The sequence below is a fragment of the Lissotriton helveticus genome, chromosome 4_1, assembly GCF_964261635.1.
Source record: "Lissotriton helveticus chromosome 4_1, aLisHel1.1, whole genome shotgun sequence".
Classification (NCBI taxonomy): Eukaryota; Metazoa; Chordata; class Amphibia; order Caudata; family Salamandridae; genus Lissotriton; species Lissotriton helveticus.
In genome coordinates, this window is record NC_136063.1 from 1,692,166,462 (window position 1) to 1,692,189,549 (window position 23,088).

The window sequence follows — 23,088 nt, forward strand, 5'->3', positions numbered from 1 at the left end:
GGGAGTTGAGTAAAGCTGGGCCTTGGGTCTCACCAGGGTGGCCGAGTGGTTAAGGCATTGGACTTAAGATCCAATGGACGTTTGTCCGCATGGGTTCGAGCCCCATTCCTGGTATGGGTTTTCAGCTGCTTTGTAAGAAAGTGCAGATGCTTTTGAAAAGCATTTTCCTGCGCCCTTCCACTGCCCCTCTCCAACAGTCCCCATTCAAGTCTCAGCTGTGGGGTCTGCTGCTATTCTGCTACCAGCATGGATGCTTCCCAAAGCAATGCAGTGCCATCTACGCAGATCCCCTGCTTAGAGAAATACACCTCCTATATCTTTTCCCACTGAAGGGAGCAGGAGGAAGTACTTGCTTCCTGGGGAACATGGGTCTGCCCCTGGAATTTTTTAACCCGGCTCTTGCAGATTTCTCCCCTTTTTTGATTTCACCTACAAGCTCTCCCTTGCCAGAGGAGCAGGATCTGCTGATGCAGGCCCGGCTGGCTCAAACGTGCAAAGGCTTTTCCCCAAACCTCTGGGGGAAAATTGAGGAGAGTTCCCTCCTCTCGCCTTCCGAACGGGCTTCCAAACGGGCAATGCCCTGACGGGTCCCCCACAACCCGTCCTGCCCACAGCCACACCCCTGTATAAGAGGGTGACCCATGTCCCTCACCCTCCATGTTCGAACGGAAGGCACCGTCTGTCCTGAGGGGTGTACCAGACAGGCATCTCTCCAGCCAGGCAGACCCCTGCAGCACCCGTTAAGCTCCAAAGCCTATACATTCCCAAGATGCCACAGGTCAGTATGCAAATCAGACTGCCCTGGCCACACCCTCCCTGTGGCTGGCCTCTGCTTTTTTCCGTACGTGCAGCTCAGTTTTTTCTTACCCAGATCCAGACTTCCATTTTAGCAAAAAGGTGGGTTGCAATGGGTCCAGGATGCCATTTGGAAACAAAGCCTGCAGGCCTGTCAAAGGAGACTTCCTGCCGCACGCCATGTGGTCAGAAGCCTACAAAAGGAATTGCACTTTGGAATACAGGGTCTCACTTGCTCAAGAGCCTTGCACAAGTGACTTTCCTCCCGCTGTGGAAAGCAGCTATAAAGGGACCTTGCGAAAATGATATTTGGAGCTATACTGCGTGATGCTAGGCAAACTGTGAGTCAGAAAGCAACTTCATTTTGAGAAGCCCGCGACCTACGGGAAGGAAAAGTTTTCAAGGGCAGAAGAAGGACTTTTCCCTGACCGGGAATCGAACCCGGGCCGCGGCGGTGAGAGCGCCGAATCCTAACCACTAGACCACCAGGGAGCCCAGTGCCATGCAGCAAAAGTTCATACACTGCTTTCCGAATGACAAAGCTCATGGGGGCTGAAAGCTTATTTTTCAGTACAGCACATATGAATCAGAAATTGAAAAAATCCTCATAATGCCACCCGCCTGTCTGTCACTTCCAAGCACAGGCCATCCTCTCCCCCTTGCTACTGAACCGATGAATTCCTGTACAATCGGGATCCACGGGAAAACACAAGAGGGACAGCTAGTGGCTGCTGATGGCGCACAGACAGCTGGAACACTTTCTCAACCCTGTCTCGTTATTCAGCTTGCTGGAAGAATACATTGCTCTTAAGCGATTCAAGAGTGCAAGGGAGAAGAGTGCTCCAAAGTAGATGTATGCATCACAGCAGGGGTTTCCAGCAATTTACCTTTCTGGTGAGCTGGTACTGCACTTTACACACACATAGAGCACCAGACTGGGTGGAGGAGTGCGTGCGCATAAAGGTGGCTGAGGGCAATGGGAGCAAAACAACCTGGGGCACAGGGGACCCAGTCCCTTTCCTCCTCTTTCGTTCATGGGTAGGGGTACCTTTTTAAGGACCTTCGTTTAAAAAAAGCTACTGGGACAAAACACTCAAATCTATGCTTTAGAGGTATCTTCCCTGACCGGGAATCGAACCCGGGCCGCGGCGGTGAAAGCGCCGAATCCTAGCCACTAGACCACCAGGGAGGAGATGCTCTTGTGTGCTTGCCTTGCTCACCCCCTTATTGTGACTAAGCTAACTCCAATATAAAAATTGCCCGTAAAGTCCGAGTGGGAGAAAGTTAGGTGTCACACAGTGTGTTTGTCATAAGCAATTACCTTCAGCCTCCTGCAAAAGCCTTTTAATTCCGCAAACAGCTCTTGCTGGACAGCCGGTGCTGCAGCAGCCAGCAGAAAAAGGGAGTTGAGTAAAGCTGGGCCTTGGGTCTCACCAGGGTGGCCGAGTGGTTAAGGCGTTGGACTTAAGATCCAATGGACGTTTGTCCGCATGGGTTCGAGCCCCATTCCTGGTATGGGTTTTCAGCTGCTTTGTAAGAAAGTGCAGATGCTTTTGAAAAGCATTTTCCTGCGCCCTTCCACTGCCCCTCTCCAACAGTCCCCATTCAAGTCTCAGCTGTGGGGTCTGCTGCTATTCTGCTACCAGCATGGATGCTTCCCAAAGCAATGCAGTGCCATCTACGCAGATCCCCTGCTTAGAGAAATACACCTCCTATATCTTTTCCCACTGAAGGGAGCAGGAGGAAGTACTTGCTTCCTGGGGAACATGGGTCTGCCCCTGGAATTTTTTAACCCGGCTCTTGCAGATTTCTCCCCTTTTTTGATTTCACCTACAAGCTCTCCCTTGCCAGAGGAGCAGGATCTGCTGATGCAGGCCCGGCTGGCTCAAACGTGCAAAGGCTTTTCCCCAAACCTCTGGGGGGAAATTGAGGAGAGTTCCCTCCTCTCACCTTCCGAACGGGCTTCCAAACGGGCAATGCCCTGACGGGTCCCCCACAACCCGTCCTGCCCACAGCCACACCCCTGTATAAGAGGGTGACCCATGTCCCTCACCCTCCATGTTCGAACGGAAGGCACCGTCTGTCCTGAGGGGTGTACCAGACAGGCATCTCTCCAGCCAGGCAGACCCCTGCAGCACCCGTTAAGCTCCAAAGCCTATACATTCCCAAGATGCCACAGGTCAGTATGCAAATCAGACTGCCCTGGCCACACCCTCCCTGTGGCTGGCCTCTGCTTTTTTCCGTACGTGCAGCTCAGTTTTTTCTTACCCAGATCCAGACTTCCATTTTAGCAAAAAGGTGGGTTGCAATGGGTCCAGGATGCCATTTGGAAACAAAGCCTGCAGGCCTGTCAAAGGAGACTTCCTGCCGCACGCCATGTGGTCAGAAGCCTACAAAAGGAATTGCACTTTGGAATACAGGGTCTCACTTGCTCAAGAGCCTTGCACAAGTGACTTTCCTCCCGCTGTGGAAAGCAGCTATAAAGGGACCTTGCGAAAATGATATTTGGAGCTATACTGCGTGATGCTAGGCAAACTGTGAGTCAGAAAGCAACTTCATTTTGAGAAGCCCGCGACCTACGGGAAGGAAAAGTTTTCAAGGACAGAAGAAGGACTTTTCCCTGACCGGGAATCGAACCCGGGCCGCGGCGGTGAGAGCGCCGAATCCTAACCACTAGACCACCAGGGAGCCCAGTGCCATGCAGCAAAAGTTCATACACTGCTTTCCGAATGACAAAGCTCATGGGGGCTGAAAGCTTATTTTTCTCTACAGCACATATGAATCAGAAATTGAAAAAATCCTCATAATGCCACCCGACTGTCTGTCACTTCCAAGCACAGGCCATCCTCTCCCCCTTGCTACTGAACCGATGAATTCCTGTACAATCGGGATCCACGGGAAAACACAAGAGGGACATCTAGTGGCTGCTGATGGCGCACAGACAGCTGGAACACTTTCTCAACCCTGTCTCGTTATTCAGCTTGCTGGAAGAATACATTGCTCTTAAGCGATTCAAGAGTGCAAGGGAGAAGAGTGCTCCAAAGTAGATGTATGCATCACAGCAGGGGTTTCCAGCAATTTACCTTTCTGGTGAGCTGGTACTGCACTTTACACACACATAGAGCACCAGACTGGGTGGAGGAGTGCGTGCGCATAAAGGTGGCTGAGGGCAATGGGAGCAAAACAACCTGGGGCACAGGGGACCCAGTCCCTTTCCTCCTCTTTCGTTCATGGGTAGGGGTACCTTTTTAAGGACCTTCGTTAAAAAAAGCTACTGGGACAAAACACTCAAATCTATGCTTTAGAGGTATCTTCCCTGACCGGGAATCGAACTCGGGCCGCGGCGGTGAAAGCGCCGAATCCTAGCCACTAGACCACCAGGGAGGAGATGCTCTTGTGTGCTTGCCTTGCTCACCCCCTTATTGTGACTAAGCTAACTCCAATATAAAAATTGCCCGTAAAGTCCGAGTGGGAGAAAGTTAGGTGTCACACAGTGTGTTTGTCATAAGCAATTACCTTCAGCCTCCTGCAAAAGCCTTTTAATTCCGCAAACAGCTCTTGCTGGACAGCCGGTGCTGCAGCAGCCAGCAGAAAAAGGGAGTTGAGTAAAGCTGGACCTTGGGTCTCACCAGGGTGGCCGAGTGGTTAAGGCGTTGGACTTAAGATCCAATGGACGTTTGTCCGCATGGGTTCGAGCCCCATTCCTGGTATGGGTTTTCAGCTGCTTTGTAAGAAAGTGCAGATGCTTTTGAAAAGCATTTTCCTGCGCCCTTCCACTGCCCCTCTCCAACAGTCCCCATTCAAGTCTCAGCTGTGGGGTCTGCTGCTATTCTGCTACCAGCATGGATGCTTCCCAAAGCAATGCAGTGCCATCTACGCAGATCCCCTGCTTAGAGAAATACACCTCCTATATCTTTTCCCACTGAAGGGAGCAGGAGGAAGTACTTGCTTCCTGGGGAACATGGGTCTGCCCCTGGAATTTTTTAACCCGGCTCTTGCAGATTTCTCCCCTTTTTTGATTTCACCTACAAGCTCTCCCTTGCCAGAGGAGCAGGATCTGCTGATGCAGGCCCGGCTGGCTCAAACGTGCAAAGGCTTTTCCCCAAACCTCTGGGGGAAAATTGAGGAGAGTTCCCTCCTCTCGCCTTCCGAACGGGCTTCCAAACGGGCAATGCCCTGACGGGTCCCCCACAACCCGTCCTGCCCACAGCCACACCCCTGTATAAGAGGGTGACCCATGTCCCTCACCCTCCATGTTCGAACGGAAGGCACCGTCTGTCCTGAGGGGTGTACCAGACAGGCATCTCTCCAGCCAGGCAGACCCCTGCAGCACCCGTTAAGCTCCAAAGCCTATACATTCCCAAGATGCCACAGGTCAGTATGCAAATCAGACTGCCCTGGCCACACCCTCCCTGTGGCTGGCCTCTGCTTTTTTCCGTACGTGCAGCTCAGTTTTTTCTTACCCAGATCCAGACTTCCATTTTAGCAAAAAGGTGGGTTGCAATGGGTCCAGGATGCCATTTGGAAACAAAGCCTGCAGGCCTGTCAAAGGAGACTTCCTGCCGCACGCCATGTGGTCAGAAGCCTACAAAAGGAATTGCACTTTGGAATACAGGGTCTCACTTGCTCAAGAGCCTTGCACAAGTGACTTTCCTCCCGCTGTGGAAAGCAGCTATAAAGGGACCTTGCGAAAATGATATTTGGAGCTATACTGCGTGATGCTAGGCAAACTGTGAGTCAGAAAGCAACTTCATTTTGAGAAGCCCGCGACCTACGGGAAGGAAAAGTTTTCAAGGACAGAAGAAGGACTTTTCCCTGACCGGGAATCGAACCCGGGCCGCGGCGGTGAGAGCGCCGAATCCTAACCACTAGACCACCAGGGAGCCCAGTGCCGTGCAGCAAAAGTTCATACACTGCTTTCCGAATGACAAAGCTCATGGGGGCTGAAAGCTTATTTTTCTCTACAGCACATATGAATCAGAAATTGAAAAAATCCTCATAATGCCACCCGACTGTCTGTCACTTCCAAGCACAGGCCATCCTCTCCCCCTTGCTACTGAACCGATGAATTCCTGTACAATCGGGATCCACGGGAAAACACAAGAGGGACATCTAGTGGCTGCTGATGGCGCACAGACAGCTGGAACACTTTCTCAACCCTGTCTCGTTATTCAGCTTGCTGGAAGAATACATTGCTCTTAAGCGATTCAAGAGTGCAAGGGAGAAGAGTGCTCCAAAGTAGATGTATGCATCACAGCAGGGGTTTCCAGCAATTTACCTTTCTGGTGAGCTGGTACTGCACTTTACACACACATAGAGCACCAGACTGGGTGGAGGAGTGCGTGCGCATAAAGGTGGCTGAGGGCAATGGGAGCAAAACAACCTGGGGCACAGGGGACCCAGTCCCTTTCCTCCTCTTTCGTTCATGGGTAGGGGTACCTTTTTAAGGACCTTCGTTAAAAAAAGCTACTGGGACAAAACACTCAAATCTATGCTTTAGAGGTATCTTCCCTGACCGGGAATCAAACCCGGGCCGCGGCGGTGAAAGCGCCGAATCCTAGCCACTAGACCACCAGGGAGGAGATGCTCTTGTGTGCTTGCCTTGCTCACCCCCTTATTGTGACTAAGCTAACTCCATTATAAAAATTGCCCGTAAAGTCCGAGTGGGAGAAAGTTAGGTGTCACACAGTGTGTTTGTCATAAGCAATTACCTTCAGCCTCCTGCAAAAGCCTTTTAATTCCGCAAACAGCTCTTGCTGGACAGCCGGTGCTGCAGCAGCCAGCAGAAAAAGGGAGTTGAGTAAAGCTGGGCCTTGGGTCTCACCAGGGTGGCCGAGTGGTTAAGGCGTTGGACTTAAGATCCAATGGACGTTTGTCCGCATGGGTTCGAGCCCAATTCCTGGTATGGGTTTTCAGCTGCTTTGTAAGAAAGTGCAGATGCTTTTGAAAAGCATTTTCCTGCGCCCTTCCACTGCCCCTCTCCAACAGTCCCCATTCAAGTCTCAGCTGTGGGGTCTGCTGCTATTCTGCTACCAGCATGGATGCTTCCCAAAGCAATGCAGTGCCATCTACGCAGATCCCCTGCTTAGAGAAATACACCTCCTATATCTTTTCCCACTGAAGGGAGCAGGAGGAAGTACTTGCTTCCTGGGGAACATGGGTCTGCCCCTGGAATTTTTTAACCCGGCTCTTGCAGATTTCTCCCCTTTTTTGATTTCACCTACAAGCTCTCCCTTGCCAGAGGAGCAGGATCTGCTGATGCAGGCCCGGCTGGCTCAAACGTGCAAAGGCTTTTCCCCAAACCTCTGGGGGAAAATTGAGGAGAGTTCCCTGCCCCCGCCTCCTCAACGGGCTTCCAAACGGGCAATGCCCTGACGGGTCCCCCACAACCCGTCCTGCCCACAGCCACACCCCTGTATAAGAGGGTGACCCATGTCCCTCACCCTCCATGTTCGAACAGAAGGCACCGTCTGTCCTGAGGGGTGTACCAGACAGGCATCTCTCCAGCCAGGCAGACCCCTGCAGCACCCGTTAAGCTCCAAAGCCTATACATTCCCAAGATGCCACAGGTCAGTATGCAAATCAGACTGCCCTGGCCACACCCTCCCTGTGGCTGGCCTCTGCTTTTTTCCGTACGTGCAGCTCAGTTTTTTCTTACCCAGATCCAGACTTCCATTTTAGCAAAAAGGTGGGTTGCAATGGGTCCAGGATGCCATTTGGAAACAAAGCCTGCAGGCCTGTCAAAGGAGACTTCCTGCCGCACGCCATGTGGTCAGAAGCCTACAAAAGGAATTGCACTTTGGAATACAGGGTCTCACTTGCTCAAGAGCCTTGCACAAGTGACTTTCCTCCCGCTGTGGAAAGCAGCTATAAAGGGACCTTGCGAAAATGATATTTGGAGCTATACTGCGTGATGCTAGGCAAACTGTGAGTCAGAAAGCAACTTCATTTTGAGAAGCCCGCGACCTACGGGAAGGAAAAGTTTTCAAGGGCAGAAGAAGGACTTTTCCCTGACCGGGAATCGAACCCGGGCCGCGGCGGTGAGAGCGCCGAATCCTAACCACTAGACCACCAGGGAGCCCAGTGCCATGCAGCAAAAGTTCATACACTGCTTTCCGAATGACAAAGCTCATGGGGGCTGAAAGCTTATTTTTCAGTACAGCACATATGAATCAGAAATTGAAAAAATCCTCATAATGCCACCCGCCTGTCTGTCACTTCCAAGCACAGGCCATCCTCTCCCCCTTGCTACTGAACCGATGAATTCCTGTACAATCGGGATCCACGGGAAAACACAAGAGGGACACCTAGTGGCTGCTGATGGCGCACAGACAGCTGGAACACTTTCTCAACCCTGTCTCGTTATTCAGCTTGCTGGAAGAATACATTGCTCTTAAGCGATTCAAGAGTGCAAGGGAGAAGAGTGCTCCAAAGTAGATGTATGCATCACAGCAGGGGTTTCCAGCAATTTACCTTTCTGGTGAGCTGGTACTGCACTTTACACACACATAGAGCACCAGACTGGGTGGAGGAGTGCGTGCGCATAAAGGTGGCTGAGGGCAATGGGAGCAAAACAACCTGGGGCACAGGGGACCCAGTCCCTTTCCTCCTCTTTCGTTCATGGGTAGGGGTACCTTTTTAAGGACCTTCGTTTAAAAAAAGCTACTGGGACAAAACACTCAAATCTATGCTTTAGAGGTATCTTCCCTAACCGGGAATCGAACCCGGGCCGCGGCGGTGAAAGCGCCAAATCCTAGCCACTAGACCACCAGGGAGGAGATGCTCTTGTGTGCTTGCCTTGCTCACCCCCTTATTGTGACTAAGCTAACTCCAATATAAAAATTGCCCGTAAAGTCCGAGTGGGAGAAAGTTAGGTGTCACACAGTGTGTTTGTCATAAGCAATTACCTTCAGCCTCCTGCAAAAGCCTTTTAATTCCGCAAACAGCTCTTGCTGGACAGCCGGTGCTGCAGCAGCCAGCAGAAAAAGGGAGTTGAGTAAAGCTGGGCCTTGGGTCTCACCAGGGTGGCCGAGTGGTTAAGGCATTGGACTTAAGATCCAATGGACGTTTGTCCGCATGGGTTCGAGCCCCATTCCTGGTATGGGTTTTCAGCTGCTTTGTAAGAAAGTGCAGATGCTTTTGAAAAGCATTTTCCTGCGCCCTTCCACTGCCCCTCTCCAACAGTCCCCATTCAAGTCTCAGCTGTGGGGTCTGCTGCTATTCTGCTACCAGCATGGATGCTTCCCAAAGCAATGCAGTGCCATCTACGCAGATCCCCTGCTTAGAGAAATACACCTCCTATATCTTTTCCCACTGAAGGGAGCAGGAGGAAGTACTTGCTTCCTGGGGAACATGGGTCTGCCCCTGGAATTTTTTAACCCGGCTCTTGCAGATTTCTCCCCTTTTTTGATTTCACCTACAAGCTCTCCCTTGCCAGAGGAGCAGGATCTGCTGATGCAGGCCCGGCTGGCTCAAACGTGCAAAGGCTTTTCCCCAAACCTCTGGGGGAAAATTGAGGAGAGTTCCCTCCTCTCGCCTTCCGAACGGGCTTCCAAACGGGCAATGCCCTGACGGGTCCCCCACAACCCGTCCTGCCCACAGCCACACCCCTGTATAAGAGGGTGACCCATGTCCCTCACCCTCCATGTTCGAACGGAAGGCACCGTCTGTCCTGAGGGGTGTACCAGACAGGCATCTCTCCAGCCAGGCAGACCCCTGCAGCACCCGTTAAGCTCCAAAGCCTATACATTCCCAAGATGCCACAGGTCAGTATGCAAATCAGACTGCCCTGGCCACACCCTCCCTGTGGCTGGCCTCTGCTTTTTTCCGTACGTGCAGCTCAGTTTTTTCTTACCCAGATCCAGACTTCCATTTTAGCAAAAAGGTGGGTTGCAATGGGTCCAGGATGCCATTTGGAAACAAAGCCTGCAGGCCTGTCAAAGGAGACTTCCTGCCGCACGCCATGTGGTCAGAAGCCTACAAAAGGAATTGCACTTTGGAATACAGGGTCTCACTTGCTCAAGAGCCTTGCACAAGTGACTTTCCTCCCGCTGTGGAAAGCAGCTATAAAGGGACCTTGCGAAAATGATATTTGGAGCTATACTGCGTGATGCTAGGCAAACTGTGAGTCAGAAAGCAACTTCATTTTGAGAAGCCCGCGACCTACGGGAAGGAAAAGTTTTCAAGGGCAGAAGAAGGACTTTTCCCTGACCGGGAATCGAACCCGGGCCGCGGCGGTGAGAGCGCCGAATCCTAACCACTAGACCACCAGGGAGCCCAGTGCCATGCAGCAAAAGTTCATACACTGCTTTCCGAATGACAAAGCTCATGGGGGCTGAAAGCTTATTTTTCAGTACAGCACATATGAATCAGAAATTGAAAAAATCCTCATAATGCCACCCGCCTGTCTGTCACTTCCAAGCACAGGCCATCCTCTCCCCCTTGCTACTGAACCGATGAATTCCTGTACAATCGGGATCCACGGGAAAACACAAGAGGGACAGCTAGTGGCTGCTGATGGCGCACAGACAGCTGGAACACTTTCTCAACCCTGTCTCGTTATTCAGCTTGCTGGAAGAATACATTGCTCTTAAGCGATTCAAGAGTGCAAGGGAGAAGAGTGCTCCAAAGTAGATGTATGCATCACAGCAGGGGTTTCCAGCAATTTACCTTTCTGGTGAGCTGGTACTGCACTTTACACACACATAGAGCACCAGACTGGGTGGAGGAGTGCGTGCGCATAAAGGTGGCTGAGGGCAATGGGAGCAAAACAACCTGGGGCACAGGGGACCCAGTCCCTTTCCTCCTCTTTCGTTCATGGGTAGGGGTACCTTTTTAAGGACCTTCGTTTAAAAAAAGCTACTGGGACAAAACACTCAAATCTATGCTTTAGAGGTATCTTCCCTGACCGGGAATCGAACCCGGGCCGCGGCGGTGAAAGCGCCGAATCCTAGCCACTAGACCACCAGGGAGGAGATGCTCTTGTGTGCTTGCCTTGCTCACCCCCTTATTGTGACTAAGCTAACTCCAATATAAAAATTGCCCGTAAAGTCCGAGTGGGAGAAAGTTAGGTGTCACACAGTGTGTTTGTCATAAGCAATTACCTTCAGCCTCCTGCAAAAGCCTTTTAATTCCGCAAACAGCTCTTGCTGGACAGCCGGTGCTGCAGCAGCCAGCAGAAAAAGGGAGTTGAGTAAAGCTGGGCCTTGGGTCTCACCAGGGTGGCCGAGTGGTTAAGGCGTTGGACTTAAGATCCAATGGACGTTTGTCCGCATGGGTTCGAGCCCCATTCCTGGTATGGGTTTTCAGCTGCTTTGTAAGAAAGTGCAGATGCTTTTGAAAAGCATTTTCCTGCGCCCTTCCACTGCCCCTCTCCAACAGTCCCCATTCAAGTCTCAGCTGTGGGGTCTGCTGCTATTCTGCTACCAGCATGGATGCTTCCCAAAGCAATGCAGTGCCATCTACGCAGATCCCCTGCTTAGAGAAATACACCTCCTATATCTTTTCCCACTGAAGGGAGCAGGAGGAAGTACTTGCTTCCTGGGGAACATGGGTCTGCCCCTGGAATTTTTTAACCCGGCTCTTGCAGATTTCTCCCCTTTTTTGATTTCACCTACAAGCTCTCCCTTGCCAGAGGAGCAGGATCTGCTGATGCAGGCCCGGCTGGCTCAAACGTGCAAAGGCTTTTCCCCAAACCTCTGGGGGGAAATTGAGGAGAGTTCCCTCCTCTCACCTTCCGAACGGGCTTCCAAACGGGCAATGCCCTGACGGGTCCCCCACAACCCGTCCTGCCCACAGCCACACCCCTGTATAAGAGGGTGACCCATGTCCCTCACCCTCCATGTTCGAACGGAAGGCACCGTCTGTCCTGAGGGGTGTACCAGACAGGCATCTCTCCAGCCAGGCAGACCCCTGCAGCACCCGTTAAGCTCCAAAGCCTATACATTCCCAAGATGCCACAGGTCAGTATGCAAATCAGACTGCCCTGGCCACACCCTCCCTGTGGCTGGCCTCTGCTTTTTTCCGTACGTGCAGCTCAGTTTTTTCTTACCCAGATCCAGACTTCCATTTTAGCAAAAAGGTGGGTTGCAATGGGTCCAGGATGCCATTTGGAAACAAAGCCTGCAGGCCTGTCAAAGGAGACTTCCTGCCGCACGCCATGTGGTCAGAAGCCTACAAAAGGAATTGCACTTTGGAATACAGGGTCTCACTTGCTCAAGAGCCTTGCACAAGTGACTTTCCTCCCGCTGTGGAAAGCAGCTATAAAGGGACCTTGCGAAAATGATATTTGGAGCTATACTGCGTGATGCTAGGCAAACTGTGAGTCAGAAAGCAACTTCATTTTGAGAAGCCCGCGACCTACGGGAAGGAAAAGTTTTCAAGGACAGAAGAAGGACTTTTCCCTGACCGGGAATCGAACCCGGGCCGCGGCGGTGAGAGCGCCGAATCCTAACCACTAGACCACCAGGGAGCCCAGTGCCATGCAGCAAAAGTTCATACACTGCTTTCCGAATGACAAAGCTCATGGGGGCTGAAAGCTTATTTTTCTCTACAGCACATATGAATCAGAAATTGAAAAAATCCTCATAATGCCACCCGACTGTCTGTCACTTCCAAGCACAGGCCATCCTCTCCCCCTTGCTACTGAACCGATGAATTCCTGTACAATCGGGATCCACGGGAAAACACAAGAGGGACATCTAGTGGCTGCTGATGGCGCACAGACAGCTGGAACACTTTCTCAACCCTGTCTCGTTATTCAGCTTGCTGGAAGAATACATTGCTCTTAAGCGATTCAAGAGTGCAAGGGAGAAGAGTGCTCCAAAGTAGATGTATGCATCACAGCAGGGGTTTCCAGCAATTTACCTTTCTGGTGAGCTGGTACTGCACTTTACACACACATAGAGCACCAGACTGGGTGGAGGAGTGCGTGCGCATAAAGGTGGCTGAGGGCAATGGGAGCAAAACAACCTGGGGCACAGGGGACCCAGTCCCTTTCCTCCTCTTTCGTTCATGGGTAGGGGTACCTTTTTAAGGACCTTCGTTAAAAAAAGCTACTGGGACAAAACACTCAAATCTATGCTTTAGAGGTATCTTCCCTGACCGGGAATCGAACTCGGGCCGCGGCGGTGAAAGCGCCGAATCCTAGCCACTAGACCACCAGGGAGGAGATGCTCTTGTGTGCTTGCCTTGCTCACCCCCTTATTGTGACTAAGCTAACTCCAATATAAAAATTGCCCGTAAAGTCCGAGTGGGAGAAAGTTAGGTGTCACACAGTGTGTTTGTCATAAGCAATTACCTTCAGCCTCCTGCAAAAGCCTTTTAATTCCGCAAACAGCTCTTGCTGGACAGCCGGTGCTGCAGCAGCCAGCAGAAAAAGGGAGTTGAGTAAAGCTGGACCTTGGGTCTCACCAGGGTGGCCGAGTGGTTAAGGCGTTGGACTTAAGATCCAATGGACGTTTGTCCGCATGGGTTCGAGCCCCATTCCTGGTATGGGTTTTCAGCTGCTTTGTAAGAAAGTGCAGATGCTTTTGAAAAGCATTTTCCTGCGCCCTTCCACTGCCCCTCTCCAACAGTCCCCATTCAAGTCTCAGCTGTGGGGTCTGCTGCTATTCTGCTACCAGCATGGATGCTTCCCAAAGCAATGCAGTGCCATCTACGCAGATCCCCTGCTTAGAGAAATACACCTCCTATATCTTTTCCCACTGAAGGGAGCAGGAGGAAGTACTTGCTTCCTGGGGAACATGGGTCTGCCCCTGGAATTTTTTAACCCGGCTCTTGCAGATTTCTCCCCTTTTTTGATTTCACCTACAAGCTCTCCCTTGCCAGAGGAGCAGGATCTGCTGATGCAGGCCCGGCTGGCTCAAACGTGCAAAGGCTTTTCCCCAAACCTCTGGGGGAAAATTGAGGAGAGTTCCCTCCTCTCGCCTTCCGAACGGGCTTCCAAACGGGCAATGCCCTGACGGGTCCCCCACAACCCGTCCTGCCCACAGCCACACCCCTGTATAAGAGGGTGACCCATGTCCCTCACCCTCCATGTTCGAACGGAAGGCACCGTCTGTCCTGAGGGGTGTACCAGACAGGCATCTCTCCAGCCAGGCAGACCCCTGCAGCACCCGTTAAGCTCCAAAGCCTATACATTCCCAAGATGCCACAGGTCAGTATGCAAATCAGACTGCCCTGGCCACACCCTCCCTGTGGCTGGCCTCTGCTTTTTTCCGTACGTGCAGCTCAGTTTTTTCTTACCCAGATCCAGACTTCCATTTTAGCAAAAAGGTGGGTTGCAATGGGTCCAGGATGCCATTTGGAAACAAAGCCTGCAGGCCTGTCAAAGGAGACTTCCTGCCGCACGCCATGTGGTCAGAAGCCTACAAAAGGAATTGCACTTTGGAATACAGGGTCTCACTTGCTCAAGAGCCTTGCACAAGTGACTTTCCTCCCGCTGTGGAAAGCAGCTATAAAGGGACCTTGCGAAAATGATATTTGGAGCTATACTGCGTGATGCTAGGCAAACTGTGAGTCAGAAAGCAACTTCATTTTGAGAAGCCCGCGACCTACGGGAAGGAAAAGTTTTCAAGGACAGAAGAAGGACTTTTCCCTGACCGGGAATCGAACCCGGGCCGCGGCGGTGAGAGCGCCGAATCCTAACCACTAGACCACCAGGGAGCCCAGTGCCGTGCAGCAAAAGTTCATACACTGCTTTCCGAATGACAAAGCTCATGGGGGCTGAAAGCTTATTTTTCTCTACAGCACATATGAATCAGAAATTGAAAAAATCCTCATAATGCCACCCGACTGTCTGTCACTTCCAAGCACAGGCCATCCTCTCCCCCTTGCTACTGAACCGATGAATTCCTGTACAATCGGGATCCACGGGAAAACACAAGAGGGACATCTAGTGGCTGCTGATGGCGCACAGACAGCTGGAACACTTTCTCAACCCTGTCTCGTTATTCAGCTTGCTGGAAGAATACATTGCTCTTAAGCGATTCAAGAGTGCAAGGGAGAAGAGTGCTCCAAAGTAGATGTATGCATCACAGCAGGGGTTTCCAGCAATTTACCTTTCTGGTGAGCTGGTACTGCACTTTACACACACATAGAGCACCAGACTGGGTGGAGGAGTGCGTGCGCATAAAGGTGGCTGAGGGCAATGGGAGCAAAACAACCTGGGGCACAGGGGACCCAGTCCCTTTCCTCCTCTTTCGTTCATGGGTAGGGGTACCTTTTTAAGGACCTTCGTTAAAAAAAGCTACTGGGACAAAACACTCAAATCTATGCTTTAGAGGTATCTTCCCTGACCGGGAATCAAACCCGGGCCGCGGCGGTGAAAGCGCCGAATCCTAGCCACTAGACCACCAGGGAGGAGATGCTCTTGTGTGCTTGCCTTGCTCACCCCCTTATTGTGACTAAGCTAACTCCATTATAAAAATTGCCCGTAAAGTCCGAGTGGGAGAAAGTTAGGTGTCACACAGTGTGTTTGTCATAAGCAATTACCTTTAGCCTCCTGCAAAAGCCTTTTAATTCCGCAAACAGCTCTTGCTGGACAGCCGGTGCTGCAGCAGCCAGCAGAAAAAGGGAGTTGAGTAAAGCTGGGCCTTGGGTCTCACCAGGGTGGCCGAGTGGTTAAGGCGTTGGACTTAAGATCCAATGGACGTTTGTCCGCATGGGTTCGAGCCCCATTCCTGGTATGGGTTTTCAGCTGCTTTGTAAGAAAGTGCAGATGCTTTTGAAAAGCATTTTCCTGCGCCCTTCCACTGCCCCTCTCCAACAGTCCCCATTCAAGTCTCAGCTGTGGGGTCTGCTGCTATTCTGCTACCAGCATGGATGCTTCCCAAAGCAATGCAGTGCCATCTACGCAGATCCCCTGCTTAGAGAAATACACCTCCTATATCTTTTCCCACTGAAGAGAGCAGGAGGAAGTACTTGCTTCCTGGGGAACATGGGTCTGCCCCTGGAATTTTTTAACCCGGCTCTTGCAGATTTCTCCCCTTTTTTGATTTCACCTACAAGCTCTCCCTTGCCAGAGGAGCAGGATCTGCTGATGCAGGCCCGGCTGGCTCAAACGTGCAAAGGCTTTTCCCCAAACCTCTGGGTGAAAATTGAGGAGAGTTCCCTGCCCCCGCCTCCTCTCGCCTTCCGAACGGGCTTCCAAACGGGCAATGCCCTGACGGGTCCCCCACAACCCGTCCTGCCCACAGCCACACCCCTGTATAAGAGGGTGACCCATGTCCCTCACCCTCCATGTTCGAACGGAAGGCACCGTCTGTCCTGAGGGGTGTACCAGACAGGCATCTCTCCAGCCAGGCAGACCCCTGCAGCACCCGTTAAGCTCCAAAGCCTATACATTCCCAAGATGCCACAGGTCAGTATGCAAATCAGACTGCCCTGGCCACACCCTCCCTGTGGCTGGCCTCTGCTTTTTTCCGTACGTGCAGCTCAGTTTTTTCTTACCCAGATCCAGACTTCCATTTTAGCAAAAAGGTGGGTTGCAATGGGTCCAGGATGCCATTTGGAAACAAAGCCTGCAGGCCTGTCAAAGGAGACTTCCTGCCGCACGCCATGTGGTCAGAAGCCTACAAAAGGAATTGCACTTTGGAATACAGGGTCTCACTTGCTCAAGAGCCTTGCACAAGTGACTTTCCTCCCGCTGTGGAAAGCAGCTATAAAGGGACCTTGCGAAAATGATATTTGGAGCTATACTGCGTGATGCTAGGCAAACTGTGAGTCAGAAAGCAACTTCATTTTGAGAAGCCCGCGACCTACGGGAAGGAAAAGTTTTCAAGGACAGAAGAAGGACTTTTCCCTGACCGGGAATCGAACCCGGGCCGCGGCGGTGAGAGCGCCGAATCCTAACCACTAGACCACCAGGGAGCCCAGTGCCATGCAGCAAAAGTTCATACACTGCTTTCCGAATGACAAAGCTCATGGGGGCTGAAAGCTTATTTTTCAGTACAGCACATATGAATCAGAAATTGAAAAAATCCTCATAATGCCACCCGCCTGTCTGTCACTTCCAAGCACAGGCCATCCTCTCCCCCTTGCTACTGAACCGATGAATTCCTGTACAATCGGGATCCACGGGAAAACACAAGAGGGACACCTAGTGGCTGCTGATGGCGCACAGACAGCTGGAACACTTTCTCAACCCTGTCTCGTTATTCAGCTTGCTGGAAGAATACATTGCTCTTAAGCGATTCAAGAGTGCAAGGGAGAAGAGTGCTCCAAAGTAGATGTATGCATCACAGCAGGGGTTTCCAGCAATTTACCTTTCTGGTGAGCTGGTACTGCACTTTACACACACATAGAGCACCAGACTGGGTGGAGGAGTGCGTGCGCATAAAGGTGGCTGAGGGCAATGGGAGCAAAACAACCTGGGGCACAGGGGACCCAGTCCCTTTCCTCCTCTTTCGTTCATGGGTAGGGGTACCTTTTTAAGGACCTTCGTTTAAAAAAAGCTACTGGGACAAAACACTCAAATCTATGCTTTAGAGGTATCTTCCCTAACCGGGAATCGAACCCGGGCCGCGGCGGTGAAAGCGCCAAATCCTAGCCACTAGACCACCAGGGAGGAGATGCTCTTGTGTGCTTGCCTTGCTCACCCCCTTATTGTGACTAAGCTAACTCCAATATAAAAATTGCCCGTAAAGTCCGAGTGGGAGAAAGTTAGGTGTCACACAGTGTGTTTGTCATAAGCAATTACCTTCAGCCTCCTGCAAAAGCCTTTTAATTCCGCAAACAGCTCTTGCTGGACAGCCGGTGCTGCAGCAGCCAGCAGAAAAAGGGAGTTGAGTAAAGCTGGGCCTTGGGTCTCACCAGGGTGGCCGAGTGGTTAAGGCGTTGGACTTAAGATCCAATGGACGTTTGTCCGCATGGGTTCGAGCCCAATTCCTGGTATGGGTTTTCAGCTGCTTTGTAAGAAAGTGCAGATGCTTTTGAAAAGCATTTTCCTGCGCCCTTCCACTGCCCCTCTCCAACAGTCCCCATTCAAGTCTCAGCTGTGGGGTCTGCTGCTATTCTGCTACCAGCATGGATGCTTCCCAAAGCAATGCAGTGCCATCTACGCAGATCCCCTGCTTAGAGAAATACACCTCCTATATCTTTTCCCACTGAAGGGAGCAGGAGGAAGTACTTGCTTCCTGGGGAACATGGGTCTGCCCCTGGAATTTTTTAACCCGGCTCTTGCAGATTTCTCCCCTTTTTTGATTTCACCTACAAGCTCTCCCTTGCCAGAGGAGCAGGATCTGCTGATGCAGGCCCGGCTGGCTCAAACGTGCAAAGGCTTTTCCCCAAACCTCTGGGGGAAAATTGAGGAGAGTTCCCTCCTCTCGCCTTCCGAACGGGCTTCCAAACGGGCAATGCCCTGACGGGTCCCCCACAACCCGTCCTGCCCACAGCCACACCCCTGTATAAGAGGGTGACCCATGTCCCTCACCCTCCATGTTCGAACGGAAGGCACCGTCTGTCCTGAGGGGTGTACCAGACAGGCATCTCTCCAGCCAGGCAGACCCCTGCAGCACCCGTTAAGCTCCAAAGCCTATACATTCCCAAGATGCCACAGGTCAGTATGCAAATCAGACTGCCCTGGCCACACCCTCCCTGTGGCTGGCCTCTGCTTTTTTCCGTACGTGCAGCTCAGTTTTTTCTTACCCAGATCCAGACTTCCATTTTAGCAAAAAGGTGGGTTGCAATGGGTCCAGGATGCCATTTGGAAACAAAGCCTGCAGGCCTGTCAAAGGAGACTTCCTGCCGCACGCCATGTGGTCAGAAGCCTACAAAAGGAATTGCACTTTGGAATACAGGGTCTCACTTGCTCAAGAGCCTTGCACAAGTGACTTTCCTCCCGCTGTGGAAAGCAGCTATAAAGGGACCTTGCGAAAATGATATTTGGAGCTATACTGCGTGATGCTAGGCAAACTGTGAGTCAGAAAGCAACTTCATTTTGAGAAGCCCGCGACCTACGGGAAGGAAAAGTTTTCAAGGACAGAAGAAGGACTTTTCCCTGACCGGGAATCGAACCCGGGCCGCGGCGGTGAGAGCACCGAATCCTAACCACTAGACCACCAGGGAGCCCAGTGCCGTGCAGCAAAAGTTCATACACTGCTTTCCGAATGACAAAGCTCATGGGGGCTGAAAGCTTATTTTTCTCTACAGCACATATGAATCAGAAATTGAAAAAATCCTCATAATGCCACCCGACTGTCTGTCACTTCCAAGCACAGGCCATCCTCTCCCCCTTGCTACTGAACCGATGAATTCCTGTACAATCGGGATCCACGGGAAAACACAAGAGGGACATCTAGTGGCTGCTGATGGCGCACAGACAGCTGGAACACTTTCTCAACCCTGTCTCGTTATTCAGCTTGCTGGAAGAATACATTGCTCTTAAGCGATTCAAGAGTGCAAGGGAGAAGAGTGCTCCAAAGTAGATGTATGCATCACAGCAGGGGTTTCCAGCAATTTACCTTTCTGGTGAGCTGGTACTGCACTTTACACACACATAGAGCACCAGACTGGGTGGAGGAGTGCGTGCGCATAAAGGTGGCTGAGGGCAATGGGAGCAAAACAACCTGGGGCACAGGGGACCCAGTCCCTTTCCTCCTCTTTCGTTCATGGGTAGGGGTACCTTTTTAAGGACCTTCGTTTAAAAAAAGCTACTGGGACAAAACACTCAAATCTATGCTTTAGAGGTATCTTCCCTAACCGGGAATCGAACCCGGGCCGCGGCGGTGAAAGCGCCAAATCCTAGCCACTAGACCACCAGGGAGGAGATGCTCTTGTGTGCTTGCCTTGCTCACCCCCTTATTGTGACTAAGCTAACTCCAATATAAAAATTGCCCGTAAAGTCCGAGTGGGAGAAAGTTAGGTGTCACACAGTGTGTTTGTCATAAGCAATTACCTTCAGCCTCCTGCAAAAGCCTTTTAATTCCGCAAACAGCTCTTGCTGGACAGCCGGTGCTGCAGCAGCCAGCAGAAAAAGGGAGTTGAGTAAAGCTGGGCCTTGGGTCTCACCAGGGTGGCCGAGTGGTTAAGGCGTTGGACTTAAGATCCAATGGACGTTTGTCCGCATGGGTTCGAGCCCAATTCCTGGTATGGGTTTTCAGCTGCTTTGTAAGAAAGTGCAGATGCTTTTGAAAAGCATTTTCCTGCGCCCTTCCACTGCCCCTCTCCAACAGTCCCCATTCAAGTCTCAGCTGTGGGGTCTGCTGCTATTCTGCTACCAGCATGGATGCTTCCCAAAGCAATGCAGTGCCATCTACGCAGATCCCCTGCTTAGAGAAATACACCTCCTATATCTTTTCCCACTGAAGGGAGCAGGAGGAAGTACTTGCTTCCTGGGGAACATGGGTCTGCCCCTGGAATTTTTTAACCCGGCTCTTGCAGATTTCTCCCCTTTTTTGATTTCACCTACAAGCTCTCCCTTGCCAGAGGAGCAGGATCTGCTGATGCAGGCCCGGCTGGCTCAAACGTGCAAAGGCTTTTCCCCAAACCTCTGGGGGAAAATTGAGGAGAGTTCCCTCCTCTCGCCTTCCGAACGGGCTTCCAAACGGGCAATGCCCTGACGGGTCCCCCACAACCCGTCCTGCCCACAGCCACACCCCTGTATAAGAGGGTGACCCATGTCCCTCACCCTCCATGTTCGAACGGAAGGCACCGTCTGTCCTGAGGGGTGTACCAGACAGGCATCTCTCCAGCCAGGCAGACCCCTGCAGCACCCGTTAAGCTCCAAAGCCTATACATTCCCAAGATGCCACAGGTCAGTATGCAAATCAGACTGCCCTGGCCACACCCTCCCTGTGGCTGGCCTCTGCTTTTTTCCGTACGTGCAGCTCAGTTTTTTCTTACCCAGATCCAGACTTCCATTTTAGCAAAAAGGTGGGTTGCAATGGGTCCAGGATGCCATTTGGAAACAAAGCCTGCAGGCCTGTCAAAGGAGACTTCCTGCCGCACGCCATGTGGTCAGAAGCCTACAAAAGGAATTGCACTTTGGAATACAGGGTCTCACTTGCTCAAGAGCCTTGCACAAGTGACTTTCCTCCCGCTGTGGAAAGCAGCTATAAAGGGACCTTGCGAAAATGATATTTGGAGCTATACTGCGTGATGCTAGGCAAACTGTGAGTCAGAAAGCAACTTCATTTTGAGAAGCCCGCGACCTACGGGAAGGAAAAGTTTTCAAGGACAGAAGAAGGACTTTTCCCTGACCGGGAATCGAACCCGGGCCGCGGCGGTGAGAGCGCCGAATCCTAACCACTAGACCACCAGGGAGCCCAGTGCCGTGCAGCAAAAGTTCATACACTGCTTTCCGAATGACAAAGCTCATGGGGGCTGAAAGCTTATTTTTCTCTACAGCACATATGAATCAGAAATTGAAAAAATCCTCATAATGCCACCCGACTGTCTGTCACTTCCAAGCACAGGCCATCCTCTCCCCCTTGCTACTGAACCGATGAATTCCTGTACAATCGGGATCCACGGGAAAACACAAGAGGGACATCTAGTGGCTGCTGATGGCGCACAGACAGCTGGAACACTTTCTCAACCCTGTCTCGTTATTCAGCTTGCTGGAAGAATACATTGCTCTTAAGCGATTCAAGAGTGCAAGGGAGAAGAGTGCTCCAAAGTAGATGTATGCATCACAGCAGGGGTTTCCAGCAATTTACCTTTCTGGTGAGCTGGTACTGCACTTTACACACACATAGAGCACCAGACTGGGTGGAGGAGTGCGTGCGCATAAAGGTGGCTGAGGGCAATGGGAGCAAAACAACCTGGGGCACAGGGGACCCAGTCCCTTTCCTCCTCTTTCGTTCATGGGTAGGGGTACCTTTTTAAGGACCTTCGTTAAAAAAAGCTACTGGGACAAAACACTCAAATCTATGCTTTAGAGGTATCTTCCCTGACCGGGAATCAAACCCGGGCCGCGGCGGTGAAAGCGCCGAATCCTAGCCACTAGACCACCAGGGAGGAGATGCTCTTGTGTGCTTGCCTTGCTCACCCCCTTATTGTGACTAAGCTAACTCCATTATAAAAATTGCCCGTAAAGTCCGAGTGGGAGAAAGTTAGGTGTCACACAGTGTGTTTGTCATAAGCAATTACCTTTAGCCTCCTGCAAAAGCCTTTTAATTCCGCAAACAGCTCTTGCTGGACAGCCGGTGCTGCAGCAGCCAGCAGAAAAAGGGAGTTGAGTAAAGCTGGGCCTTGGGTCTCACCAGGGTGGCCGAGTGGTTAGGGCGTTGGACTTAAGATCCAATGGACGTTTGTCCGCATGGGTTCGAGCCCCATTCCTGGTATGGGTTTTCAGCTGCTTTGTAAGAAAGTGCAGATGCTTTTGAAAAGCATTTTCCTGCGCCCTTCCACTGCCCCTCTCCAACAGTCCCCATTCAAGTCTCAGCTGTGGGGTCTGCTTCTATTCTGCTACCAGCATGGATGCTTCCCAAAGCAATGCAGTGCCATCTACGCAGATCCCCTGCTTAGAGAAATACACCTCCTATATCTTTTCCCACTGAAGAGAGCAGGAGGAAGTACTTGCTTCCTGGGGAACATGGGTCTGCCCCTGGAATTTTTTAACCCGGCTCTTGCAGATTTCTCCCCTTTTTTGATTTCACCTACAAGCTCTCCCTTGCCAGAGGAGCAGGATCTGCTGATGCAGGCCCGGCTGGCTCAAACGTGCAAAGGCTTTTCCCCAAACCTCTGGGTGAAAATTGAGGAGAGTTCCCTGCCCCCGCCTCCTCTCGCCTTCCGAACGGGCTTCCAAACGGGCAATGCCCTGACGGGTCCCCCACAACCCGTCCTGCCCACAGCCACACCCCTGTATAAGAGGGTGACCCATGTCCCTCACCCTCCATGTTCGAACGGAAGGCACCGTCTGTCCTGAGGGGTGTACCAGACAGGCATCTCTCCAGCCAGGCAGACCCCTGCAGCACCCGTTAAGCTCCAAAGCCTATACATTCCCAAGATGCCACAGGTCAGTATGCAAATCAGACTGCCCTGGCCACACCCTCCCTGTGGCTGGCCTCTGCTTTTTTCCGTACGTGCAGCTCAGTTTTTTCTTACCCAGATCCAGACTTCCATTTTAGCAAAAAGGTGGGTTGCAATGGGTCCAGGATGCCATTTGGAAACAAAGCCTGCAGGCCTGTCAAAGGAGACTTCCTGCCGCACGCCATGTGGTCAGAAGCCTACAAAAGGAATTGCACTTTGGAATACAGGGTCTCACTTGCTCAAGAGCCTTGCACAAGTGACTTTCCTCCCGCTGTGGAAAGCAGCTATAAAGGGACCTTGCGAAAATGATATTTGGAGCTA

General features: G+C 51.7%; 31 non-coding genes across 31 annotated transcripts; 11 read left to right on the forward strand and 20 right to left on the reverse strand.

Annotated features, from left to right (window-relative positions):
* The first annotated feature begins 31 nt into the window (after positions 1–31).
* On the forward strand, positions 32–114 carry TRNAL-UAA (transfer RNA leucine (anticodon UAA)). Its single transcript has one exon. It is a non-coding gene; the product is annotated as a tRNA-Leu (tRNA).
* Positions 115–1,215: 1,101 nt separating this feature from the next.
* On the reverse strand, positions 1,216–1,287 carry TRNAE-CUC (transfer RNA glutamic acid (anticodon CUC)). The gene has a single exon. It is a non-coding gene; the product is annotated as a tRNA-Glu (tRNA).
* Positions 1,288–1,912: 625 nt separating this feature from the next.
* TRNAE-UUC (transfer RNA glutamic acid (anticodon UUC)) lies at positions 1,913–1,984 on the reverse strand. The gene has a single exon. It is a non-coding gene; the product is annotated as a tRNA-Glu (tRNA).
* Positions 1,985–2,227: 243 nt separating this feature from the next.
* On the forward strand, positions 2,228–2,310 carry TRNAL-UAA (transfer RNA leucine (anticodon UAA)). Its single transcript has one exon. It is a non-coding gene; the product is annotated as a tRNA-Leu (tRNA).
* A 1,101-nt stretch (positions 2,311–3,411) lies between these two features.
* Positions 3,412–3,483, reverse strand: TRNAE-CUC (transfer RNA glutamic acid (anticodon CUC)). Its single transcript has one exon. It is a non-coding gene; the product is annotated as a tRNA-Glu (tRNA).
* Positions 3,484–4,107: 624 nt separating this feature from the next.
* On the reverse strand, positions 4,108–4,179 carry TRNAE-UUC (transfer RNA glutamic acid (anticodon UUC)). The gene has a single exon. It is a non-coding gene; the product is annotated as a tRNA-Glu (tRNA).
* Positions 4,180–4,422: 243 nt separating this feature from the next.
* Positions 4,423–4,505, forward strand: TRNAL-UAA (transfer RNA leucine (anticodon UAA)). Its single transcript has one exon. It is a non-coding gene; the product is annotated as a tRNA-Leu (tRNA).
* A 1,101-nt stretch (positions 4,506–5,606) lies between these two features.
* Positions 5,607–5,678, reverse strand: TRNAE-CUC (transfer RNA glutamic acid (anticodon CUC)). The gene has a single exon. It is a non-coding gene; the product is annotated as a tRNA-Glu (tRNA).
* A 624-nt stretch (positions 5,679–6,302) lies between these two features.
* Positions 6,303–6,374, reverse strand: TRNAE-UUC (transfer RNA glutamic acid (anticodon UUC)). The gene has a single exon. It is a non-coding gene; the product is annotated as a tRNA-Glu (tRNA).
* Positions 6,375–6,617: 243 nt separating this feature from the next.
* On the forward strand, positions 6,618–6,700 carry TRNAL-UAA (transfer RNA leucine (anticodon UAA)). Its single transcript has one exon. It is a non-coding gene; the product is annotated as a tRNA-Leu (tRNA).
* Positions 6,701–7,801: 1,101 nt separating this feature from the next.
* On the reverse strand, positions 7,802–7,873 carry TRNAE-CUC (transfer RNA glutamic acid (anticodon CUC)). Its single transcript has one exon. It is a non-coding gene; the product is annotated as a tRNA-Glu (tRNA).
* A 625-nt stretch (positions 7,874–8,498) lies between these two features.
* TRNAE-UUC (transfer RNA glutamic acid (anticodon UUC)) lies at positions 8,499–8,570 on the reverse strand. Its single transcript has one exon. It is a non-coding gene; the product is annotated as a tRNA-Glu (tRNA).
* A 243-nt stretch (positions 8,571–8,813) lies between these two features.
* Positions 8,814–8,896, forward strand: TRNAL-UAA (transfer RNA leucine (anticodon UAA)). The gene has a single exon. It is a non-coding gene; the product is annotated as a tRNA-Leu (tRNA).
* A 1,101-nt stretch (positions 8,897–9,997) lies between these two features.
* On the reverse strand, positions 9,998–10,069 carry TRNAE-CUC (transfer RNA glutamic acid (anticodon CUC)). Its single transcript has one exon. It is a non-coding gene; the product is annotated as a tRNA-Glu (tRNA).
* Positions 10,070–10,694: 625 nt separating this feature from the next.
* Positions 10,695–10,766, reverse strand: TRNAE-UUC (transfer RNA glutamic acid (anticodon UUC)). Its single transcript has one exon. It is a non-coding gene; the product is annotated as a tRNA-Glu (tRNA).
* A 243-nt stretch (positions 10,767–11,009) lies between these two features.
* On the forward strand, positions 11,010–11,092 carry TRNAL-UAA (transfer RNA leucine (anticodon UAA)). The gene has a single exon. It is a non-coding gene; the product is annotated as a tRNA-Leu (tRNA).
* Positions 11,093–12,193: 1,101 nt separating this feature from the next.
* Positions 12,194–12,265, reverse strand: TRNAE-CUC (transfer RNA glutamic acid (anticodon CUC)). Its single transcript has one exon. It is a non-coding gene; the product is annotated as a tRNA-Glu (tRNA).
* Positions 12,266–12,889: 624 nt separating this feature from the next.
* On the reverse strand, positions 12,890–12,961 carry TRNAE-UUC (transfer RNA glutamic acid (anticodon UUC)). Its single transcript has one exon. It is a non-coding gene; the product is annotated as a tRNA-Glu (tRNA).
* A 243-nt stretch (positions 12,962–13,204) lies between these two features.
* Positions 13,205–13,287, forward strand: TRNAL-UAA (transfer RNA leucine (anticodon UAA)). The gene has a single exon. It is a non-coding gene; the product is annotated as a tRNA-Leu (tRNA).
* Positions 13,288–14,388: 1,101 nt separating this feature from the next.
* Positions 14,389–14,460, reverse strand: TRNAE-CUC (transfer RNA glutamic acid (anticodon CUC)). Its single transcript has one exon. It is a non-coding gene; the product is annotated as a tRNA-Glu (tRNA).
* Positions 14,461–15,084: 624 nt separating this feature from the next.
* Positions 15,085–15,156, reverse strand: TRNAE-UUC (transfer RNA glutamic acid (anticodon UUC)). The gene has a single exon. It is a non-coding gene; the product is annotated as a tRNA-Glu (tRNA).
* A 243-nt stretch (positions 15,157–15,399) lies between these two features.
* TRNAL-UAA (transfer RNA leucine (anticodon UAA)) lies at positions 15,400–15,482 on the forward strand. The gene has a single exon. It is a non-coding gene; the product is annotated as a tRNA-Leu (tRNA).
* A 1,111-nt stretch (positions 15,483–16,593) lies between these two features.
* TRNAE-CUC (transfer RNA glutamic acid (anticodon CUC)) lies at positions 16,594–16,665 on the reverse strand. Its single transcript has one exon. It is a non-coding gene; the product is annotated as a tRNA-Glu (tRNA).
* A 625-nt stretch (positions 16,666–17,290) lies between these two features.
* On the reverse strand, positions 17,291–17,362 carry TRNAE-UUC (transfer RNA glutamic acid (anticodon UUC)). The gene has a single exon. It is a non-coding gene; the product is annotated as a tRNA-Glu (tRNA).
* A 243-nt stretch (positions 17,363–17,605) lies between these two features.
* TRNAL-UAA (transfer RNA leucine (anticodon UAA)) lies at positions 17,606–17,688 on the forward strand. Its single transcript has one exon. It is a non-coding gene; the product is annotated as a tRNA-Leu (tRNA).
* Positions 17,689–18,789: 1,101 nt separating this feature from the next.
* On the reverse strand, positions 18,790–18,861 carry TRNAE-CUC (transfer RNA glutamic acid (anticodon CUC)). The gene has a single exon. It is a non-coding gene; the product is annotated as a tRNA-Glu (tRNA).
* A 625-nt stretch (positions 18,862–19,486) lies between these two features.
* Positions 19,487–19,558, reverse strand: TRNAE-UUC (transfer RNA glutamic acid (anticodon UUC)). Its single transcript has one exon. It is a non-coding gene; the product is annotated as a tRNA-Glu (tRNA).
* A 243-nt stretch (positions 19,559–19,801) lies between these two features.
* Positions 19,802–19,884, forward strand: TRNAL-UAA (transfer RNA leucine (anticodon UAA)). Its single transcript has one exon. It is a non-coding gene; the product is annotated as a tRNA-Leu (tRNA).
* A 1,101-nt stretch (positions 19,885–20,985) lies between these two features.
* On the reverse strand, positions 20,986–21,057 carry TRNAE-CUC (transfer RNA glutamic acid (anticodon CUC)). The gene has a single exon. It is a non-coding gene; the product is annotated as a tRNA-Glu (tRNA).
* A 624-nt stretch (positions 21,058–21,681) lies between these two features.
* On the reverse strand, positions 21,682–21,753 carry TRNAE-UUC (transfer RNA glutamic acid (anticodon UUC)). Its single transcript has one exon. It is a non-coding gene; the product is annotated as a tRNA-Glu (tRNA).
* Positions 21,754–21,996: 243 nt separating this feature from the next.
* Positions 21,997–22,079, forward strand: TRNAL-UAA (transfer RNA leucine (anticodon UAA)). Its single transcript has one exon. It is a non-coding gene; the product is annotated as a tRNA-Leu (tRNA).
* The last annotated feature ends 1,009 nt before the right edge of the window (positions 22,080–23,088 follow it).